The 23,086-nt window shown below is 37.9% G+C and overlaps 1 protein-coding gene across 1 annotated transcript in view; it reads left to right on the top strand.

Moving 5' to 3' along the window:
- The window catches only part of LOC144379613 (uncharacterized), a 222,251-nt gene that overhangs the window by 192,965 nt on the left and 6,200 nt on the right, over window positions 1-23,086 (top strand). The gene's annotated exons all lie outside the window — the stretch shown is intronic.

Genomic DNA, 23,086 nt, shown 5'->3' with positions numbered 1-23,086 from the left:
CAGCTCCAGTATCATATAAAATGGTGTGGATAAAAAAGTGGGAAGTGCTGGAGTGTGAAGCACTAGAGGTAGGATCCCGTGATACCACAGCAGGTATATTCAGTGTGATTTTCCCAGACTTGCCCCTAAAGCCATTTAGGGTAACCATCCCTAAAGAAAGGGGAATACTCAGATGAGAGCTTTGGATATGGTATGAATTGAAGCTTATACTCCAGGATGTAAAGCACCGTCCCTTATTAGGGAAACATGTGGGAACCAGGTAATTAATGGAGTTTGGATCCAAATATCTCAGAGTAGTTTCACTGGATTCATCTATTTTTAACTTTTTTTTCCTTCTCTGTTTTCTTTTCCATTTTCCCTCTTTCTCTCTTCTCTTTTCCTTTCCTCTTCCACCCTTCCGATTTCCAAACTCTCTTCGCTCCTCCATCTCCCCCTCCTCCTCCCTCTCTCCCTCTTTCACACACACAAACTGCAAATGAACACTCATTCTTCATCAGGCCCTATGCTAGGCATTGAGAATTCAGAGATGAGGTCCAGGCTCTTCCATTGAAGAGCTCACAGTGCAAGGAGGAAGGGGTTGATTCAGGGAGCAGCACACTGTGATAGGGTCCCCCACAGAGTCATGCACAGGGGAGTGTGTCAGCATAGAGGGAGAGCCTCCAACTCAGCCAGGAGGGAGTAAAATAAAGGACTGATTCTCAGAATCAATCATGTTTGATTTCATGCTTGAAAAGAAAAGTGAGCATTATCAGGCAGAAAATGGGAAATCCCTTTTGTTTTTATACTCATTTTCAACTGGACCTGACTTCCTTCAAGGTTAATCTCTTGGCATGTATTCCTAGTCATGTTAAATAGACGTTTCAGAGTGGACGCAGCTGGTGTTCAATCAACCACGAGAACATTCAGAAGGCCATCTTGTAAGCGGGCACTTCCCCCTCAGAAGTTTGGATTCTAGAAAATAACTGGCTTCTGCCAGATTACATTATTTCTCTTTCACATATGAGCTACCTTCCTAGAGCCTCCTGGAACACTCCAAGATGTGAGTAGAAAACTGCTCCAGTTAGAGAAGCTATAAATGCAGAAGAGAAGCTTTCCCGGGAGCCCCAATTCTTTTCCTGAATCCTCTCTTGCCTTTGGAAGATGGGAGAAACATGAAATTTATAACCAGACTTAGGTTCAAGTTTCTGCTCTACCATTTCTGAGTTGTGTGACCCCAGGTCAGATATCCAACCTCCCTGAATATTACAGGGTTGACCCCTGAGGAAGTTGGAGAAAATTAAAAATATGATATTTAAAGGAACAGGTCCATAAAAAATCTTCAATCAATGCCAAAGTGGAACTGAGATTATCTAGGCTTTTCTTTTACATAAATCATTGTCCAAATTCACATAGTCAGTGTTCATGCCAGAAATTAAACTTGTGTCTGCCAAATTATAAGGCAGAAGGTGGACTGAGGAGCAAAAGTGCAAGGCAGAGTATATACTGAACAGGCAGGTTCATGGTAACAAACCCTGCAAATTGCTTAGGTTGCTTAGAAATCATGGAAATCAAGAAAGATCCATGGTCAAATCCTAGAAAGAATTTTCCAGGGAACAGAAGTGTAGCTAAAATATGAAAGAAAAAAACCAAACAGATGACTGTTGATAGATGAAGAGGTCTGTTGATTGATCTATAGGCAGGACCACAGACTCAAATTAGGATGAGCCCTCTCTTAGGGAGCAGGAGGCTGGGGAGACTAGGGTCCACAGTGCAGAGATAACCTCTACCTGCCAAGCCTAGTGATAGTTGTTCTGTTCTTTCTAAGTGTATGAGATCTGTTTCCTTTTAAGTGGGACACTTGAGGACCAAGCCACATTAAGGAAAAAGGGGACCACACCAAAAATGTTGCTGTGATGATTTCGGCCTCTTAAGAGAGGAAGGTGGTGTTGATGAAGTGATGTTTCTAGAATATTGTGTGTGACAGAGGGAGGCAGCATGTAAGCTGTCTGGTAGACCTTGCTGAACTATGGGGTGAATTATCCAAATAAACATGTTGAAAGAAGTCAGTGTGCACAAGTAAGGTGTTAGAAGTTTAGGGAGATTGAAAAACAAAAAAAGAATTAGGAAAAGTTGCCCACATTTAGTGATATGATAAATTGGCCAATCTCTTATTTACATGGGGGTTATAATGATGATTCTTCCCCTTTAAGTTAAAATAAAAGTATAATGTGTTGGTGTAATTTCAGATAGGAAATTGGAGAGATGAAGGAGATGGAGTAGATGGTGAATAGATATCAAGATAACTTAAGATCATGAAACTTGTAAAGGAAAAGAGACAGGCAGCAGGGGACTTGACTGGGTACAAAGGAAAGTACTTGATGTTCAAAAGGATGACTCCATACAGAAGCAAAGGGAAGATTCATGGAGGCAGGGCCTGGGCATGAGGAGCAGAGGCTGGGTTGGTGCAGCTGGGGAGAGTAAATGTAGGCAAAATCCTGGGACAGCTAGCTCAGCTGGCGGGCAAAAGGACAGAAAACATGGGGTCCAATAGGAAAGGATAAAGAATGTCTTTAAATATCACAGACACAGCAAAACTGTGTAAGAGTGAAATTTACTGTTTAGCAACAAATACCACCATTGCTGAGAACACACCTCCAGATCTCATGAGGACATTAGGAGAAGGAAGGGAAAAATGGGGGGGGGGGGCAGAATTGGAGGGAGAGATGAACCATGAGAGACTATGGACTCTGAGAAACAAACAGGGTTTTAGAGGGGAGGGGGGGGGGATTGGTTAGCCCGGTGATGGGTATTAAGGAGGGCATGTACTGCATGGAGCACTGGGTGTTACACAAAAACAATGGATCATGGATCACCACATCAAAAACCAATGATGTATTGTATGGTGACTAACATAACATAATAAAATTAAAAAAAAAAAGAAACACAGTTTGAAAGAGACAGAAGTTGTAATTGAACTCATGTCTATTTGGTGCTTCCTTCCCAACCAGTGTTATTGCAAAGCGCTCGCAAATATGTGCGCACCAAGCATCGCCAACACACTGCATCAGTAATAGGGCCAAGTTTCAATGTATGCAGCTGCTGCTTGATAAATGAAATGCCCACCCATTGAGAAACTGCTGATTCTGCAGTTTTGTATGAATTTTCTTACTACGGACTGTTAAAACAATCCATTTTATACCTTTTAGTGTCAAGTAGAGAGTTTTCATAATCTGTTACCATGTAAGAGAGTCCTGCGTGCCGCCTCTCCTGAGCAGCTCACATCCTGCATTACATTGGCTCAGGTTGCACGTGACCCGCAGACCAATAACACGCCCAAAGTATGCGCCCTGAAGTCCTTCACAGTGTGCAAAAAGGCACTATGTACTTTATACAGATGTGTGAATATGAGGTGCCCAGAGGAGCACGTTATGGGATGAATGAAAAGGAAAGCCAAATGCGCTGAGACTCAGATGCTTAACTAAAATCTGAACGCCGTTGGCTAGAGAGACCAGAGGTGATATGAGAAGCCTTTTGTTTGAGATAGTTTCTGCTTGATTATAGGTATCTTCATTATATTTATCTCATTTTTTCAAGTAAATTAATGTTAATAAACAACTAATGTTACCGCCCACCCTTTTCAAAATCCAGAGCCAGAACCTTCAGAGACCACAATTGCCGAGTCTCACAGGTGTGCCCCTTCTCAGAAATGTGTCTACACCTCCACCTAGTGGCGGCTCTGAATAATTCAGCGGTGATACCTGGGAGCTGTCTTGCAACAAACTATTGTATTCCAGGGATGATGTCATAAGAAAAAGTGAGAACCAGAGCATATGCTCACTTTCCGGAGCAGGGAAGGAAGAAAGAATGAAAGTAAGAAAGAATGGAGTGAGGGAGGAGAAATAGAAAGAAAAAAGAAAAAGAAAAGAAAAATTGGGGGACCGTTTTTGAAAACTTGAAAATAGTAGACATTTCTGAAGCACACTAGATTTTCAGAAATTGAGGAAGATCCACAAACAGAGAGACTCACTACCTGAGAATGATAACAGAGTTTATTTCCATGAATAGGAAAACAGAATTTAACTAATTGTTAAAAGCTGGATTGAACTACGGCCTGAAGAAATTAGAATAAGTGAAGGGGATTCAATATTATATTGATTCCTTCCAGAAGACCTGAGGACCTGGGGACAAATATTGGGGCCATAGTTAGAACTATAAAACCCAAATTGTTATGTCTGAGAAAATCAAGTTCTCAGATACATATTTAACTGGGTTTATTGTCTCTGTGGAGATTGTGCATGGTATACATTAAACTGTTTTTATGAATATATTGAGTGCTATTAATAATGTAACCACAGTCTGTGAAGTCCACACCATGGAGCAGATCTGTCATGGGGACTTTGCTGCCTCATCTTCACCACCACCATGTAAATGAAGTGTTCTGCCCTAGGTTAAGGCTAAGGAAAAAGGAGAGGCAGAGATGCTGAATAACTTGCGCATGCTGTCTAAGTACCCAAAGGCCAATATGGGATTCAAATTCAGGACTATAATTCCAGATCCTGTTCTTCCTACTACATCATATTGTTTTTCTTTGAACTACATGCACTTAAAATTTAATTTTAATGTTTATTTTAAATTGTATTTCTTTGTTGAATTATTAATACATCCATATGGTATAAAGTTTAAAAAGTACAAAATTGTAAGAGCAAGTGAAAATCAAATGGAAACAAAAGAACAAGTGAAGGGGCACCTGGGTGGCTCAGTTGGTTAAGCGACTGCCTTCGGCTCAGGTCATGATCCTGGAGTCCCGGGATCGAGTCCCGCATCGGGCTCCCTGCTCGGCAGGGAGTCTGCTTCTCCCTCTGACTCTCCTCCCTCTCATGCTCTCTGTCTCTCATTCTCTCTCTCTCAAATAAATAAATAAAATCTTTAAAAAAAAAAAAAAAAGAACAAGTGAAAAGCAATCTCTCTCCCTCCCTCCCCAGCTTTCCAGTTCCCCCTCCTTAAGGCATGCCTTTTTTGCCACCATCTTCTATATCTTTCCAGAGTATATTATCCACGTGCACGATGACCAAATGTTAACATCAATTTATTAAGCCTCCAACATTATAGAAAGTTATATTTGTATGGCTGATGGAGAAAGTCACAAGAGGTTAATTAATTTAAACATCATAATCAATCATATTGCTTGTTCCAATAGAATTTGCAATTCAGTCAAAAAAGAGGATTTTTAAAATAAAATATGTGTTAATTCACCATTCAGTCATTTGAATAGTTTTGAGTGACTACTAATGTAAGCTTTAAAATGATTGCTTAAATTTTGTCCAGGGTTTGTATGGATTTCCAAAACCCTCTTGAAAAGCTTCCAAATTATCCAGAGTCTGTTTCCCATCTCTTTCTTTTATTAAAAAATGTTGTTCTTATTCCCAGATCCTTTTCTTGGTTATTAGATCAACCCTTAGCCAATCAAGTTAATGTTATCTGGAGACACCCTCAGCAAAAGAGTCTGAGCCAAAAATGCCAGTCTGGATTTTATTTCTGTATATATTATGGGCAAGCTAGCTGGTCATTTCTCCAACCAAATGCCTTAAAGTTTTGAAAATGCTCTAAAACTCTTTTCCCACATGTTGTTTTGTCAGTATGAGTCCAGTTTTCACATGCAAAGTGAATCAGATTCACCGCACTCAGTTTTACAGTACATTTTTGCAAGAGATCCCATTTTTAGCCAAGTCACAGCTGAGCTTTACTTTCAGCTAATTAGTACTTGTTCTCAAATTGGGCAGTTCTACTCCAAGCTAGGAGATGAGATGCAATTTACTTCCTCTCTACTCTCCTAAAATTAACTAAAGCTATAAAATGTGAGTGTTCCCTTGTTTCCCCCTTTGTCTGTCCCAGGTTTTTGTTCCATCGTAAAGAATTCAACAGAACTCAGGATGTTTCCACAAATCTTGCTGTTCTGATTTAAACAGTAATAGAGTACTTCCTTTCAAAATCTCAGCTCTTTCTTTCGTTGCCAAGCAACCATTAATTTATTGTAACTAGCTAATATTTAAAATTATACATGATAATTAAATAGAACAGTATGCTTTTCATTTTCCTGAATATACACAGCTTTGGCCAGATGAGAATGAACGTGGCTGGTTTTGCAGTATCAAAAACAAGTCACAAGGGATGCTTCTTGAGATTAAAAGAAGAGGGAATCTGCCTATTCCCCTGTCTGAGCCCCATGGTCTTAGAGATTACAGTGATCCATGAGGGCCACACGGTTAGATTGTCCACAAAATTGGAGGAAGCTCCGGTACTAGAATATCCTTGTCCCTAAAGAATGACATGACTTAGGAATAAGACACAGAGCTCCCTTAAAAGGGCCTAACTACGATTAACTTGGTTAAGGTGGTCCTTTTAATCGCTGCTTTTTTGTATAAAGACATCTCAAAGTATATGTAGCCAACTTATTAGATGAGCTAAATTTAATGGGATAGAAATAAGAAATGGCTTTATTTTTCTTTCAACCTTTGCTTCCAACACCCTCCATGAGATCTCCCTTCCCTTCTTCTTTGTGACATTTAGGGCAGATCCTACAATTTTCCAGTCACTTTTCTTACAAAAACAGCTTCATATTGTTCATGAAGACCTATTATTAGGTGCTAAACCATGCATCCTAGTCTATATTAGAACTTCAATGTTTCATGTCATTTAAAGGTTTTCTTCTCCCCTGGTCATGTCTGACCTGAATCTCAGAGACCTGCAGGTGGAGAGCAGGAATGGTTTGCTCTCTCACTCCTCCTTGCTGGTCTACTCCAATTCTCTATCCCTGCCCTGAGTCTTCTGGTGTCAGGACAGGGAAGAGGAGGTTAGGAGAAAGGGACTGCAGTCCTTCTACTTGCCTGGAGCTGTTCATCCTTTTCTTTACCTGCTGATGCCCTTTGTGGGGCAGGGGTTCTCACTGGGTACATTCTTGGATTCTTTAGATATCCTGAAAGAACATGTGCATTTCATCGCTTAGTGACTCCCTCTCCAATTCCTGCTCTGCTTGTTCAACTTAGAGCCTCTCAGTGCCAGGATGTCCTCATGCAAGGAGGTAGCCCTCTTGGAGCAGGACACTTCAAGATGGCTCATACCTTCTGAGGTATCCACTTGCCCCCTTTGCTATATCAATGATAGGAGTGCAGGCTCGTTATCATCCTCATCATTAATGAGGATGTTATCATGCCTCATCATTGATGAGGAAAAGCTCTCTCAAAATCTGAGGATAGGTATTCATTTCTTTCTAGAATTTTGTCACCATGCTGCTCCTCTAGTGGCACCAGTGTGGGTCTGTGGCGTTTTGCATCCAACCAAGGAGTGTGATAAGTAACACACCACTCTTGCACTTCTAATCAATATGGTGGTTTCATCTTGGAGAGTGCCTTTACCTGCCTAGGGTGTGTGGGGGTGGGGAGAGCAGGGACTACAGAACTCTACCCCTTTGAATTTCTTCCCACTAGTAACTGTTGTCTTTTGTCTTTATAGCCTGGCTTGGTGGTGAAATGAAGGTCATTCCATTTTTTAAAAAAGATTTTATTTATTTATTTATTTTTGAGGGGGGGGGGTTAGGAGCAGAGGGAGAGGGAGAGCGAAAGAGAGAAGCAGACTCCTCGCTGAGCAGGGCTCAATCCCACAACCTGAGACCATGACCTTGAGACCACAACCTGAGCCAAAACCAAGAGTCAGATGCTTAACTGATTGAGCCACCCAGGCGCCCTAGAAGATCATTCCAGTTTTAGTAAGTCTTGCAGAGTTGTGTCTGATACTTCTCCTTTAGGATTTGTGGTACCTTAACACCTATTTCTGGGGCTTTAGCCTTTGAAATTCTATGACAATGAAAAGGACCCTTTCAATATGTCATATAGGCCATCAGAAAATGAGCAACATTTCCCCAATAGAAGCAAAACCATGGGAGGGTCTGATGCTGCCCACCTTGGAGTCCACCAGTTTTACTTAGACGACTTTGGTTTTCTTAGGTTGAAAGCTAGGTGGACAGTTCAGAGTTGGGACAAGGTCAGGGATCCCATAGAGAGAATGAAGATATTAAGAGTAAAGTTGTGATAAGGTAGAAGGACGTGTGGCTGGCAGACAGACAAAAACTAGAAAGTCTGGAAAGGAATCTGCAGGAAAGACGATGGGGAATCAAATATTCTTCTTCCACCCCTGCTCATAACCTTCAAACCCGCTCAAGGTTATTCCACTCTGTGTTAGACTGGGTCCTCCAAGAAGTAGACACCAAGCAGAATCAGAAGTCCAAGAGATTTCTTAGGAAAAATGCCTGTGAGGAAGAAAGGGGAGTCAGGGAGAGCCATCAGATTGTCATGCAGGTATGAGCATTGTGAAGGAGAGAGAGCAGGTGAGAAGGTTGTGTGACAGAGTCTGACACTGCAGCGCAGTCCTAACGAAGTTCAACAAGGCCATTGAGTTGTTCTTGGGCCTAAGTCACCCATCTGAGCTGTCCTAAATGTTCCAGGAACAGACCTGCTTTAGTGCCCCTGCCATCCACAGTCATCAGCAGGGAGTAGCCATGAGATGCAGGGTTGCAATGCAGACAGGGAAGCATTTCAAGGCACAGCAGCTGGGGCTGCCCCCCAGTTACAGTCCCCACCATTAGATACTAGAGGTGCATTTGCATGGCCACCTCACACCCTAGACAATGAACGAATGAATGAATGAATGAATGTACTTTTCTTCTTTCTTAACCATTAAGTTACCACTCAATCTTATCTTTCCTTTATCACCAAGTTTCCTGAAATAGAACTAACAACCACTGTTGTTACTTCCATACTTTCCATTCATTTCTTCACCCACAGCAAGAAGGATTCTCCTCCTCATTGCCCAGCGAAACTGCTCCAACCAAGGTGACCATGGACTTCCCAATTGCCCTATTCCAAGGATTGTGTGAGTTTGGAGTTCAGAAATAGTCAGTCAGAGATAATACTTGTGGATACAGGGATGTGGAAACAGCCAAAAATCTGAAGGAGGAAAAGGGGACTAAGGATTTGGAAGTTTTATAAAAGAGAGGGAAGAAAAGAAAGAGGCAGGAGATTAAAGAAAAGTATGAAATTTAAAAATAACTTTTGGGATATTGAAAAATCTTTTCAGACAGACAGTCCAGGAAAACCCTTAGGAAAAATAATCAAATCATCCATCTTCTGTCTGACTTCATATTAGCCAGAAGAGGTCAGCAAAGACATTAGTATCAGTCTTTGCCCTCCCTAGAGACAAGGTGGTTGGTTGGGAGGGGATTTTTGCCTATTGGCTCAGAGTTTATACAGGGCTTTCTTTGTCCAGATTTTCCTTTTGCTCAGACCCTCTTCCTAGAGTTCAGCCTTCTCTGTGGTCCTGGTGAAGGGATGGATTGCAGGTTACATGTTTCATGAAATCACAGATCTTCAATTTAAATGTATATACTTCTCTAAGTCTGAGTAAATGAATTAAAACTTCTGGCATGTTAGCCAATGCAATTAGACAAGAGAAAAAATGCAGGTATAAAATATTAGAAAGGAGGAGAAGACAAAATTAACCTTAATTTCAAATAATTTGATTGTATATCTGGAAAACTCAAGAAAATAAAATAAAAAACAATAAGGTAACTCAGTAATGTGGCTGGGTAATGAGACTTATACTCAGAAATCAAAATCTTCACCCATACAAAAAGATCCAATTAAAAGAAGTAATGGAGGAAAAGGACCCCATTTACAAAAGCTACAACAAGAAATATAACACATTACTAGGAATAAAGCTAAGAAGTTCAAGATTTACATAAAGAAAACTTCAAAATGCTCCTGAGACACACAAAAGAAATGTGAACAAATGGAAAGGTTGTATCAATAATACAAGGATATCAATTCTCTCCTAAGTTTATCCATAAAAATTATACAATTCCAATTAAAAAATCAATCTTTTTTTTAGCTAGACTAGCTGATTAAAGTTTGTATATGGAAATTAAACAAGAAAATACAGCCAAAAACATTCTGAAGGAGAAAAGTAAGGAGGAACTAACCCTGTGAAACAGATTATATAGCTATGATTAAAACATTCAAGTATTGTCATTTGGGAAAAGTGGATTATTCAACATGTGGGGAGACAACTAAGTGACCACCTAGGGAAAAAATTAAGTTGAATCCATTGCTGTCTGTATCACACCAGGATAAATTTTAAGTGGGTCAAAGGTTTAATTGTAAAAATTAAACCATAAATTTAAATAGGAAATAAAAGAATATATATAGGTACGGATAAGACCTTTCTAAGTATGACATAAACATAGAAGTCAAAATACAAAAGACTGACAAGTCTGACTTTATGAAGAACTTTTTAAAAACCAGTGTGGTTAATACCCCCCAAAACAAGTAAATAGACAAATGACAAACTGAGAAATATATCTGGGATAAAAGATTGATTTGCCTACTGTATACAGAGCTCCTACAAATCAATAAAAAAGAAAAGATGGGCAAAACATAAGAATATATGAGAATATCATCATCTTCACTCACAAGGAGATCAATGAGATTTAAAATGACATTAAAATACCATTCCCACTTATTAAGTTGACAAATATCAAAACGTTTTATAACACACCATGGGAAAACAGTATAAAATGAAATAACCTGCATAAAGGGCAGTTTCATAATATCTATCAAAGTTACAAGTGCTTTTACACCCTTTGCTTTAGCGATTCCTCCTTTAGGAATTGTCACTCACATATTCTGGTACAGGGATATGATGTATGTATTTGGTTATTAAAATGCATCATTGGTTGTAGAAGCAACAGATTGAAAACAACTTAAATATTGATCAGTGGGGAAACAGCAAAATAAACAATGGCACATCCATATGGTAGAATAATCTGGAGCCACTGAAAAAGGAAAAGCAAAAAGAGTGATCCCTTATGTATGGATATATAATGATGGGCAAGATAATTTGCCAGGTGTAGGACATGTGTTTAATACACTGCCATTTGTACAAAAAAGAAAAATGCGTTTACGAGAATTTACATATATATGCTTAAAATACCTCTATAAACTACACTAGAACATTGATAATATTGGTTGCCTGTTGGGGAGGGGAAAAGATGGGAAGAAAAATGTTTTAAAGTACTTTTAAAATTTTAAGCCATGTGAATATATTGTTTTCATGCTTTAATATTTGAGTAGGGTTTTATCTTTTTTTGATATTCTGGCACTTTAAAAAAATTCTGTGCTTAGGATACTCTATAATCCTAATTCTCTATGTGTGCCAATTAATATACATGGTAAGGTCTTGTTCATCCAAAATTCAACTATAGAATCACTTCACCTTTCCAGAATCTGGCTAGGATCAGGAAATAGCAAAATAAGCCATCAAGCAGGCAAAATATATGTCCCAAAGTCCATGTACAAAATAAAACCTAGGCATTTTACTCAGCAGAAGTCCGTCAGACTTCCTTTAATCTATTTATTTATTTATTGAAGGCAATTATATTAAGTTTGATAAAGTGGTTAACTCATAGAAAGTAGATATGGGAGGCCTACTGAAAGCACTGAGCGGTGCTAGTTCACAATTGGAGAAGCATGTTGGGGGAAAAAAAGCACACGGAGCCAATCCAAGGACCAAAGACAGCAAGATATGAATTCATTAGTGGGGGCACAAACCTTCTCAGAGGTTATATCCCAATGACCATGATGTCCCAACAGCGGTCTTGAGAGACCAGAATCACATTCAGGTGTGCTCATTAGGATCTGTTGAGACTGGTTTTTATCCCTAATGTTTAAATGAAATAGAAAAACTTTTGATGATAAAGAATTTAAAACCTAGGCTCCCTGGAAAATACAATGATATATTTCAGATAGGTGGTGTTTTGGATTATATTTTTAAAAACGCTTAATTGGAGACATCATCAAAAATGGCAGAATAATTGGTCACAGATCCTTTATCTAATGAACACAGTAAAATTCCCACACAAAGCTTCAGTGAATGAAAGCATCAATATCTAAAACTGACAGTAGATATGAAAAAATGAGGCAAGAAAAATATTCTAGTATAATAAAATAATTTCATAAGAGCCCAGAAAAAGTTTCTAATTTCTCTGTAATGGAATGACTTGAAAAATCATGATCAAAATATAAAGAATGGAAAATATCTATTAGCAAAGAAATGACAGGAGTTGTAGCAGTTGTTAATCTAGGACGGGTTAGAATGAAAGAGACAGTAATTTAATGATTAACTATAAAAGAGTAATTAAGAATATTGTTGGCATACTCTTTGACCTAGCTATTCATGTCTAGGAATCGTTTTTCTAGTTATACTCACACAAGGGTACAGTGATACATACACGAGAATATGCATACCCCTGTGGGAAACGTACATATCCTTTGCTTTGAAAAAAAAAAAAAACTGGAAGGAACTTTGATGCCCACTAAAAAGGGACCAATTAAACAAATTATGTATATCCACACAATGGAATATTATGTTGCCATTAAATAGGAGGGAATGCTATATATACTGATGTATAAAATTGAGTACTTTAAAATAAGTTTAAGAAGCAAGTTGCAAAACATCATTATATATTTTGCTTAAAATAATTTATATGTGTTGTTGGGGGGATGCATGCACTCGTGTGTGTTAGGATATGGATGGGAAAAGAGTTAGAAAGACATACACAAACTATTATATCAGTTGACCATGGATTTGGGGGAATGGGCAAAGTCTAGAAATTCACATTTTACTTTACATTAGCTATCTTATTTGATGTTTTAAGAATTATTTTTTAATGCTTAAAAAGAAAAATATTGTTAACCCTGAAAATCCCAGTTAATGGGATAGACTATGAAATGAAACCCGATGTAGTCAAATTATAATTGGACTAAAATGAAGTAATAAAAGTGGCTGAACTTGAGAATGGTGTATAATAATCTGCCTTGGATTTAAAGAGAATTCTTAAATAGGTGGTTTCAAATCAGCAAAAGTTATTGTAATGAATAGGGATTGTTTTGTTTGCCTAAAACTCCTCCCTCCCTTCTCTGGCGCAGCACCCCCTTCTCTTGGAAAATTCTTCTTTCTCTTTTGGCTTAAAGAATATGCAATTTTCTTTTCAACTCTATGCTCCTGACCACAAATGATGGTCCTAAAGGCAAGCACCTACTCCAAACAGAGCCAACCACTTAAAGACCACCAACTCACACCAATTATAACTGATGATGTAGGTGTCTCTCTTACCCTGGCAAGACCAATCACAGCCCTTTATTGGCATTTTTCACACTGGATGTGAGGAGAAAGAGAGTCATTCCTTCTTCGGTGGTGGGAATTAAGAAACATGGATCCCTGGAGCCGTCACCACCTATGTAGAGGAGGCCAGTTGGCAGAAGATCATGAAGCCAATATTAGAAAGAAGCTGTGATTAGAGATGGAGAGAAAATGATCACAGTTATACTCCTGCCCTGCTTCCTTTCTTGCAGTTACATGGAGAAACAAATCTCCTTTTCTGACCAAGTTAGTTCAGTTGGGTTTCTGTCCTTCACAACCAAAAATATACTGGCTAATAACAGAAAAAAGGATGGATGATTTATTTGCTTCCACCTTTCATTTCAATGGCAGTGTAATGATAATACATGAATCTAAAAAGGAACTGATAATATTCAAAAGATTACAGAGTAGGATGGCTACAACTTTTAGAACCTAAATCATAAAATCCTGCAATAGGGTAGTATTTGTAAGTTCTTAAAGAATATCTATTCCCCCAAAGACCTTTTTTTTCTTTTTTCTGGTTGAGTGATCAATCATTTGGGGAAAAAAAGTAGAATGATATTTTACAGGTTCAAAGGCCAGAGAGAGATTTTTTATTATTTTAAAAAATTTTTTTAAAGATTTTATTTTTATTTGAGACAGAGAGAGGGAGCGCGCACAAGCAAAGGAAGAGGCAGGCAGAGGAAGAAGCAGGCTCCTCGCTGAGCAAGGAGCCCCATGCAGGATTCGATTCCAGGACCTGGGATCACAACCTGAGCCTAAGGCAGCCGCTTAACAGACTGAGCCACCCAGGTGTCCCCAGAGAGAGATTTTTTGGCCACATATCTCATCTCTAAGTTAATCATTTAAGTTATTTTTAGCAGCTTACTGAATGGGAAAATCATGCTGAGAAGATTTAACTGAAAACTCTGACAGCCATGAGGTGGACGTCATGATCAATATAATGCTGGACTAAAACCATATATGAAATCAAGGAAGAGAATGAACAAGACACACATTCAGACAGGAACAATGAGTGTAAAACTTTGTGTCGGAGAAAGGAGTCCAAAGTTTCTATTTTGGATGTTTAATATTAATACAGATAAAAATGTTAGTTAACCTTGTAGAATTGAGTTAAATAAAGCTATCTAGCCCATTTTAGAAAAATAGTATATGTAAATTCAGTCTATGTATAAAAAGGCATAATTGTTAAAGCAAAACAGAATAACAAGTATAGGAGGGAGAAAATTCAGGAGAGTGGATTTCAGACATTCTTAATAAGATAAAATTCACCTCTCAAAAAAAAAAGTCTCATTCTATATTTGAAAGCAAAACCAACTTATAGTTTAAAAATAGAAGAAAAGCTAAGGTACTACTAAATTATAGGGGAAGTATAAATGATATTCAATATAATAGAAGACAATGCATAAGTTACTAATCATAATAGTCACTACATAAGATAATGAAAAGGCGCAATGAAAAAGAACACTTTAACAATTTTACATTCAATCAAACAATGTAGCACTAAAACATATTAATGAAAACTTTGTAATGAAGGAGAATGTGGCAGTCTCCAGAACTCTCCTTGCAGACCTCCCAGGACAGTGAGGAGAGCTCCAGCTGCTGGGCTGTGGGATCTATCACTGTGGGAAGCTCTGGCACCCACGGGCTGCTCCCATGGACACACCCATTTTTGGAGACAAGGGATTCCTCTGACTGAAACTCCAGCTTGGAGACTCCTCAATGATTTTCTAAGCATCCTTAGACTATGTGACAGTCTAAAATGCTTCCACCCACTTTCTCTCCCTCATTCCTCCACTCCAGGTCAGACTTGCATTGTACCTGATGACTCTCCCAGCCTTCTCTGGCTCCCTCCCCATATTCTCTCCCTAGCATTTCTTTAAGAAACCCTTGCATAGTTAATCTGGTCTTAGCATCTGCTTCTCTGATAACCTAGACCACCTGGAGAAAGTGACAAAATAATGCATTTGTGGTGAGAGCTGCACATTATCAGAATATGAGGTACCTCAGCCGATTCAGGTAGCAGGCATGCTAGGACTTTAACATTTCAGACATGGCAGAAGGAAGTCAGAATTCGACTTAACAATATTGTGACTTCCCAAGCTGGGGAGATCCCAGGAGACAATGTGGATTTCTTTTTGGCAGAATTCAGCACCTTGAAAAGATTCCAGATAGGGCCTCAAATGCAGGAAGCTATTAGCCCCAGAGAGAAACCGGGGTGCATAATTGTGATTGACTCATCTTTCATCCAGTGGTGAGAGTTCTGGGAGCAGGATCAAGCTTCCCAGTCAACAGTAATGGTCAAGGTGGAGTTGAGATGCAGTCCTGATGGAGATTGTGACCAGAAATGGACACAGCAGTTCTATGGCATCAGTCAATTCAGATGTCATGGTAGGAAAACAATGACCTATGAACCCCTCACTCCCTTCCAACCACCACAAATAATCATTAGGGGCAACAGCAGTCATCAAAAACTCCTCATACTTATGGTACTAAGACCTTTAATGTAATTGTGCTTGGTCAGGATTACCTCAAACATAGTGGTGATTCTTAGGGGTGGGAAAGGAAGGGACTGACAACATCACCATGATAAAATGAATTAATGAAAAGAATCCAATTTTTCAGGCTATTTAAAAAATTTTAATTCCAGTATAGTTAACATACAGTGTTAAATTAGTTTCAGGTGTATAATATAGTGATTCAACACTTCTATGTATTACTCATGGCTCATCAAGATAAGCATACAGTTAATCCCCTTCACCTATTTCACCCATCCCTTCTAATAACCAACAGTTGTTCTCTATAGTTAAGAGTCTGGTTTTTGGTTGGTCTCCTTTTTTTGGTTTGTCTCTCTTACCATATTGAGTGAAATCATATGGTATGTGTCTTTCTCTGACTGGCTTATTTTGCTTAGCATTATACTCCCTAGATCTATCCATGTTGTTGTAATAGGCAAGATTTCATTCTTTTTAATGGCTACATAATATTCCATTGGGTATATTTACACATCTTTTTTTTTATCCAGTCATCTACTGATGGACACTTGGGCTGCACCATAGTTTCACTATTGTAAATAATGCTGCAATTAACATAGGGATGCATATATCCTTTCGAATTAGTGTTTTCATATTCTTTGGGTAAATGCCCGGTAGTGCAATTACTTGATCATATGGTAGTTCTGTTTTTAAATTTTTGAGGAACTTCCACACTATTTTCCACAGTGGCTGCACCGGTTTGCATTCCCACCAACAGTGCACTTGAGTTCCTTTTTCTTCACATTCTCACCAACACTTGTTGTTTCTTGTGTTTTTGATTATAGCCACTATGACAGGTGTGAGATGATATCTCATTGTGGTTTTGATTTACATTTCACTGATAATGAGTGATGATGTTCATGTGTCCCTTGGCCATTTGTATGTCTTCTTGGGAGAAACATCTCTTCAGATCTTCTGCCCATTTTAATTGGATTATTTGTTTTATTGGTGTTGAGTGGTAAAAATTCCTTGTTGTAAAAATGTTGTTATGGCCCTTGTCAGAGAAATTACTGCCTGTTCTCTCTTCTAGAATTATTATGGTTTCAGATCTCACACTTAAATATTACTCCATTTTGAGTTTATTTTTGTGGATGGTGTAAGAAAGTGGTTCAATGTCATTGTTTTACATGTAGCTGTCCAGTTTTCCAACACCATTTGTTGAAGAGACTGTCTTTTTCCCATTGCATATTCTTGCTTCCTTTGTTGAAGATTAATTGACCATATAATCATGGGTTTATTTCTGTGCTTTCTATTATGTTCCATTGATCTATGTGTCTATTTTTGATTACTGTTTTGATTACTACAGCTTTGTAGTGTAATTTGAAATCTGGAATTGTAATACCTCTAGCTTTATTTTTCTTTTTCAAGATTCCTTGGACTATTTGGGTCCTTTGTGGTTCCATACAAATTTTATAATTGTTTGGTCTAGTTCTGGGAAAAATGTTGTTGGTATTTTGATAGGGATTGCATTAAATCTGTAGATTACTTTGGGTAGTATGGACATTTTAACAATATTTTTTCTCCCAATTCATGAGCATGGAATATCCCTCCATTTATTTGTGTTGTCTTCAATTTCCTTCATCAAGGTTTTATAGTTTTGAGAGTATAGGTCTTTCACCTCCTTGGTTAAGTTTATTCCCAGGTATTTTATTCTTTTGCAATTGTAAATGAGATTGTTTTCTTAATTTCTCATTCTACTGCTTCATTATTAGTGTATAGAAATGTAATGATTTTCTGTACATTGGTTTTGTATCCTGCAACCTTACTGAATTCATTTATTGGTTCTAGTAGTTTTTCACTGGAGTCTTTAGGGTTTTCTATGTACATCACATTATCTGCAAATAGTGAAAGTTTTACTTCCTTTTTACCAATCTGGATGCATTTTATTCCTTTTTCTTCTCTGATTGCTGTGGATAGAACTTGCAGTTCTATGTTGAATAAAAGTGGTGAGAGGGGCATCTCTGTCTTGTTCCTTATCACAGGGGAAAAGCTCTTAGTTTTTTACCATTGAATGTGATGTTAGCTTTGGGTTTTCATATATGGCCATTATTATGTTGAAGTATGTTCCCTCTAAACCTACTTTGTTGAAGGTTTTTATCATGAATGGATGTTGTACTTTGTCACATGCCTTTTCTACATGTATTGAAAGATCATATGGTTTTTATCCTTTCTCTTATTGATATATCACATTGATTGATTTGCAAATATTGAACCACTCTTGCATCCTGGAAATAAATCCCACTTGATCATGGTGAATAACTTTTTTAATGTATTGTTGGATTCAGTTTGCTAATATTTTTTTGAAGATTTTGCATCAGAGATAATTGGCCTGCACTTCTCTATTTTTGGTAGTGTCTTTATCTGATTTTGGTATCAGGGTAATGCTGGCCTCATAGAATGAATTTGGAAGTTTTCCTTCCTCTTCTACTTTTTGGAATAGTTTGAGAGGAATAGGTGTTAACTCTTCTTTAAATGTTTGGTAGAATTCCCCTGTGAAGCCATCTGGTTCTACACTTTGGTTTGTTGGGAGTTTTTTGATTACTTATTCAATTCCATTGCTGGTAGTTGGTCTGTTCAAATTTTCTATTTCTTCCTGATTCAGTTTTGGGAAGTTATATGCTTCTAAGAATTCACCCATTTCTTCTAGGTTGTCCAGTTTGTTGGCATGTAATTTTTCTTTTTTTCTTTTCTTTTTTTTTAAAGATTTTATTTACTTATTTGACAGAGAGAGACATAGTGAGAGCAGAAACACAAGCAGGGGGAGTAGGAGAGGGAGAAGCAGGCTTCCCGCGGAGCAGGGAGCCCGATGTGGGACTCGATCCCAGGACCCTGGGATCATGACCTGAGCCGAAGGCAGACGCTTAACGACTGAGCTACCCAGGCGCCCGGCATGTAATTTTTCATAATATTCTCTTACAATCCCTGTGTTGGTTGTTTTTCTCTTCTTTCATTTCTGATTTTGTTTATTTGAGTCCTTTCTCTCTCTCTCTCTCTCTTTTGATGAGTTTGGCTAAAGATTTATCAATTTTCTTGATCATTTCAAAGAACCAGCTCCTGATTTCATTGATCTGTTCTGTTGGGTTATTTTTTTTTTTAAGATTTTATTTATTTATTTGACAGAGAGAGACACAGTGAGAGAGGGAACACAAGCAGGGGGAGTGGGAGAGGGAGAAGCAGGCTTCCTGCATAGCAGGGAGCTCGATGCGGGGCTCGATCCAGGACCCTGGGATCATGACCTGAGCTGAAGGCAGACACTTAACGATTGAGCCACCCAGGTGTGCCCTGTTGGGTTATTTTGTTTTGTTTTTGTTTGTTTGTTTTTAGTTTCTATTTCATTTATTTCTGCTCTAATCTTTATTATTTCCTTACTTCTATTGGTTTGGGGTTTTGTTTGTTCCTACCTCCTTTAGGTGTAAGGTTAAGTTGTTTATTTGAGATTTTTCTTGTTTCTTTTTTTTTTTTTTTAAGATTTTATTTATTTATTTTGACAGAGAGAGAGACAGCAAGAGAGGGAACACAAGCAGGGGGAGTGGGAGAGGGAGAAGCAGGCTTCCGGATGAGCAGGGAGCCTGATGCGGGGCTCGATCCCAGGACCCTGGGATCATGACCTGAGCCGAAGGCAGATGCTCAACAACTGAGCCACCCAGGCGCCCCGAGATTTTTTTGTTTCTTGAGGCAGGCCTGTATTGTTAAAAAACTTCCCTCTTAGAACAGCTTTTGCTGCATCCTAAAGATTTGGGACTGTTATGTTTTTATTTTCATTTGTCTCCATGTATTTTTTTCTTTCCTCTTTGATTTCTTCGTTGACCCATTCATTGTTTAATAGCATGTTATTTAAACTCCATGTATTTGTGGTCTTTCCAGACTTGTTTTTTTGTGGTTGATTTCTAGTTTCATAGCATTGTGGTTGGAAAAGACGCATGGTATGACTTAGTCTTTTTAAATTTGTTGAGACTTCTTTTGTGGTCTAACATGTGATCTATTCTGGAGAATGTTCCATGTGCACTTGAACATAATATGTTCTGAAAATAGAATGTTCTGAATAAATCTGTTAGCTCCATTTGGTCCAATGTGTCATTCAAAGCCACTGTTTCTGATTGGCTGATCTATCCATTGATGTAAGTGGGGTATTAAAGTCCCCTACTATTACTATATTACTATTGATTACTTTATGTTTGTTATTAATTGCTTTATGTATTTGGATGCTCCCGTGTCAGGAGCATTAATATTTACAATTGTTATATCTTCTTGTTGGATTGTTCTATTTATGATTATATAGTGTCCTTCTTTATCTCTCTTTATAGTTTTGTTTCAAAGTCTATTTTGTCTGATAAAAGTATTGCTACCCCAGCTTTCTTTTCACTTCCATTTGCATGATAAATGCTTCTCCATTCCTTTACTTTCAATGTGCATGTGTCTTTAGGTCTGAAATGAGTCTCTTGTATGCAGGATATAGATGGGTCTTATTATATTATCCATTCTGTCACCCTATATCTTTCGATTGCAGCATATAGTCCATTTACATTCAAAGTAATTACTGATGGGATGTACTTATTGCCATTTTGTTCCTTGTGTTTTGGTGGTTTTTTGTTGTTTATCTCTGTTCTTTTCTTTCCTTGCTCTTTTCTCTCAAGATTAGTTGGCTTTCTTTCATGATATATTTGGATTCCTTTCTCTTTATTTTTTGTATTTACAGGTTTTTGATTTGTGGTTACCATTAGGTTTGTATATAACACCTTCTGCATATGACAGTCTATTAATTTGATGGTCACTTAAGTTTGAACCCATTCTTTACTCCTCTCCCCCCAGTGTTTTAGGTATATCATGTTATACTTTTCATCCTTTTATTTTGTGAGTCCCCTGCCTGATTTTTACAGATCTAATTATTTTTACTGCTTTTGGGCTTCCTACTTTTCTTCCTTTTACTTTTGGTCTTTCCTTTCCACTCAAGGAGTCCTCTTTAACATTTCTTGTTAAAAGACTGGTTTAGTGGTCACGAATTCCTTTAATTTTCCTTTGTCTGGGAAATTCTTTATCTCTGCTTCTATTCTGAATGACAGTCTTGCTGGATAGAGTATTCTTGGGTATAGATTTTTTTCCTTTTAGTACTTTGAATATAGCATGCCACTTTCTTTGGGCCTGCAAAGTTTCTGCTGAAAAATCAGCTGATAGACTCATGGGGTTTCCCTTGTATGTGACTGTTTTTCTTTTCTCTTGCTGCTTTAAAATCCTTTCTTTATCACTACTTTTTGCCATTTTAATTACTATGTGTCTTGGTGTGGACCTCCTTGGGTTGATTTTGTTGGAGGCTTTCTGTGTCTCCTGGATCTGAATTTCTTGTTTCCTTCCCCAGATTTGGGAAGTTTTCAGGTATTACTTCTTCAAATAAATTTTCTGACCCCTGTTCTCTTTCTTCTCCTTCTGAGATCCCTATGATGTGAATGTTATTGTGCTTTATGGTTTTGTTGAGTTCCCTAAGTCTATTCTTATTTTGCATAATTTTTTTTCTCTCACCTGCTCAGATTGATTATTTTCCATTACCCTGTCCTCCAGGTTACTGATTCATTCTTCTGTTTCCTGTAATCTACTATTTATTCCATTTAGAGTATACTTAATTTCACTTGTTATGTTCTTCATCTCTGATTTTTTTTCTCTTTGTTGAGGGTCTCACTGATGTCCTCCACTCTTTCCTTAAGTCCAGTGAATATCTTTCTGATCATTACTTTAAATTCTCTATCAGGCATATTACTTATCTCCATTTCACTTAGGTCTCTTGCTGTGATTTTTTCCTGTTCTTTCATTTGGGACATAGTCTTCTGTTTCCTCATTTTTTTTTCTAGTTCTCCATGTCTGTTCCTCTGTGTTAGGAAAATCAGTTACAATTCCTGCTTTTGAATGTAGTGGCCTTATGAAGAAGAGGTCCTGTAGTGTCCTGCAGTGCAATGTCCTCTGTTCCCTGGAACTTGGTGCTTCAGGGGTGTCTCCAGGTGTTATATGTGCCCTGCTATTGTGGCTGAGCCACTTTTTACTTCAGTCCAGTCATCTGCAGTGGCTTTCTTTGCCTGTTGTGGACGGTGTTTGGTCTGTGTGGTGTTAGTTGGTCAGTCTGGGGCTGCCTTGGGCTTTATTCAGGCAATTTTAACAAATTGTTGAGAAATTTCATGAGAGAAATAAAAAAATATACTGTGTATAGCGGTCACCAAAAAAAATCACAAATAGGCTATAAAGGTATTTTAAAAAATACCAACCACCAACCTAATAGAATTCTCCCAACACATTCTCTAATCATAACACATTTAAAGAAGAAATAATGAAAATATAATAAATTGCTTAATTTCTTGGGATATTAAAAATACTTTTTTAGGGGCACCTGGGTGGCTCGGTCAATTAAGTTTCTGCCTTCAGCTCAGGTCAAGATCCCAGGCTCCTGGGATCGAGCCCTGAGTTAGGCTCCCTGCTCAGCAGGGAGTCTGCTTCTCCCCCTCCCTCTCCCTTGCCCCTACCCCCCACTTGTACTCTCTCTGTCTCTCTCAAATAAATAAATAAAATCTTTTTTAAAAATACTTTTTTATAAGTAAACATTGGCTTAGGAATAAAATTAAGAATGCAATAAAAATCTATTTTAAAGTAATAATAAACACAAGTCTGCATAGCAAAATGTGTTGAGATGTGGCTAAGACAGTGTTTAGAAGAAAATGTACTCATTTAAAGGTCTTTAATAAGAAGAAATAAAAAAAGAGATATTAATGAAAGAACTATTATACTGTAAAATTCTAGAACAAGACAAAGTATTAATCTAAAGCAAAATAGGAAAACAATATAAAAGAATAAATTAATAACATGGAAAATAACTGGTCTAAATCATACATAAAATTAAGAGCTGGTTATTGAAGAGAAGAAAATTGATAAACCTCTGATAAATATAATTTAATAGATGTAGAATAATTCTAGTACATAAGGAGATCTGAATGGATACCCATACATCTCCCATACATCTCTTGGATATCTGCAACATTTATCAATGAAAAAACAACAAAGTACACACACACACACACACACACACACACACACACACACACAATCTTAACATTCCCCAAATCAGTCTTTTTCCTGACTTCTTCTCTTTCTGTCCATCAAATGTTGGAAAGGCCTATGTTCTGATCTCTTAGATTCATCCCTACATGATCTCCTCTTGTCCCTTGGCTTTAAAGATAATCTACTTAAATTCAAACGTCCAATTTGTTATGTCTATCTTTGACATTTCTGTTGATCTCTAGATGTTTATATTTAATTTCTTACTCAACACCTCTACTTCAATGTCTAAA

The sequence above is a fragment of the Halichoerus grypus genome, chromosome 12 (genome assembly GCF_964656455.1).
Source record: "Halichoerus grypus chromosome 12, mHalGry1.hap1.1, whole genome shotgun sequence".
Lineage (NCBI taxonomy): Eukaryota > Metazoa > Chordata > Mammalia > Carnivora > Phocidae > Halichoerus > Halichoerus grypus.
The sequence above is the reverse complement of the archived record's forward strand: the minus strand, read 5'-3'. Positions and strand labels throughout refer to the sequence as shown.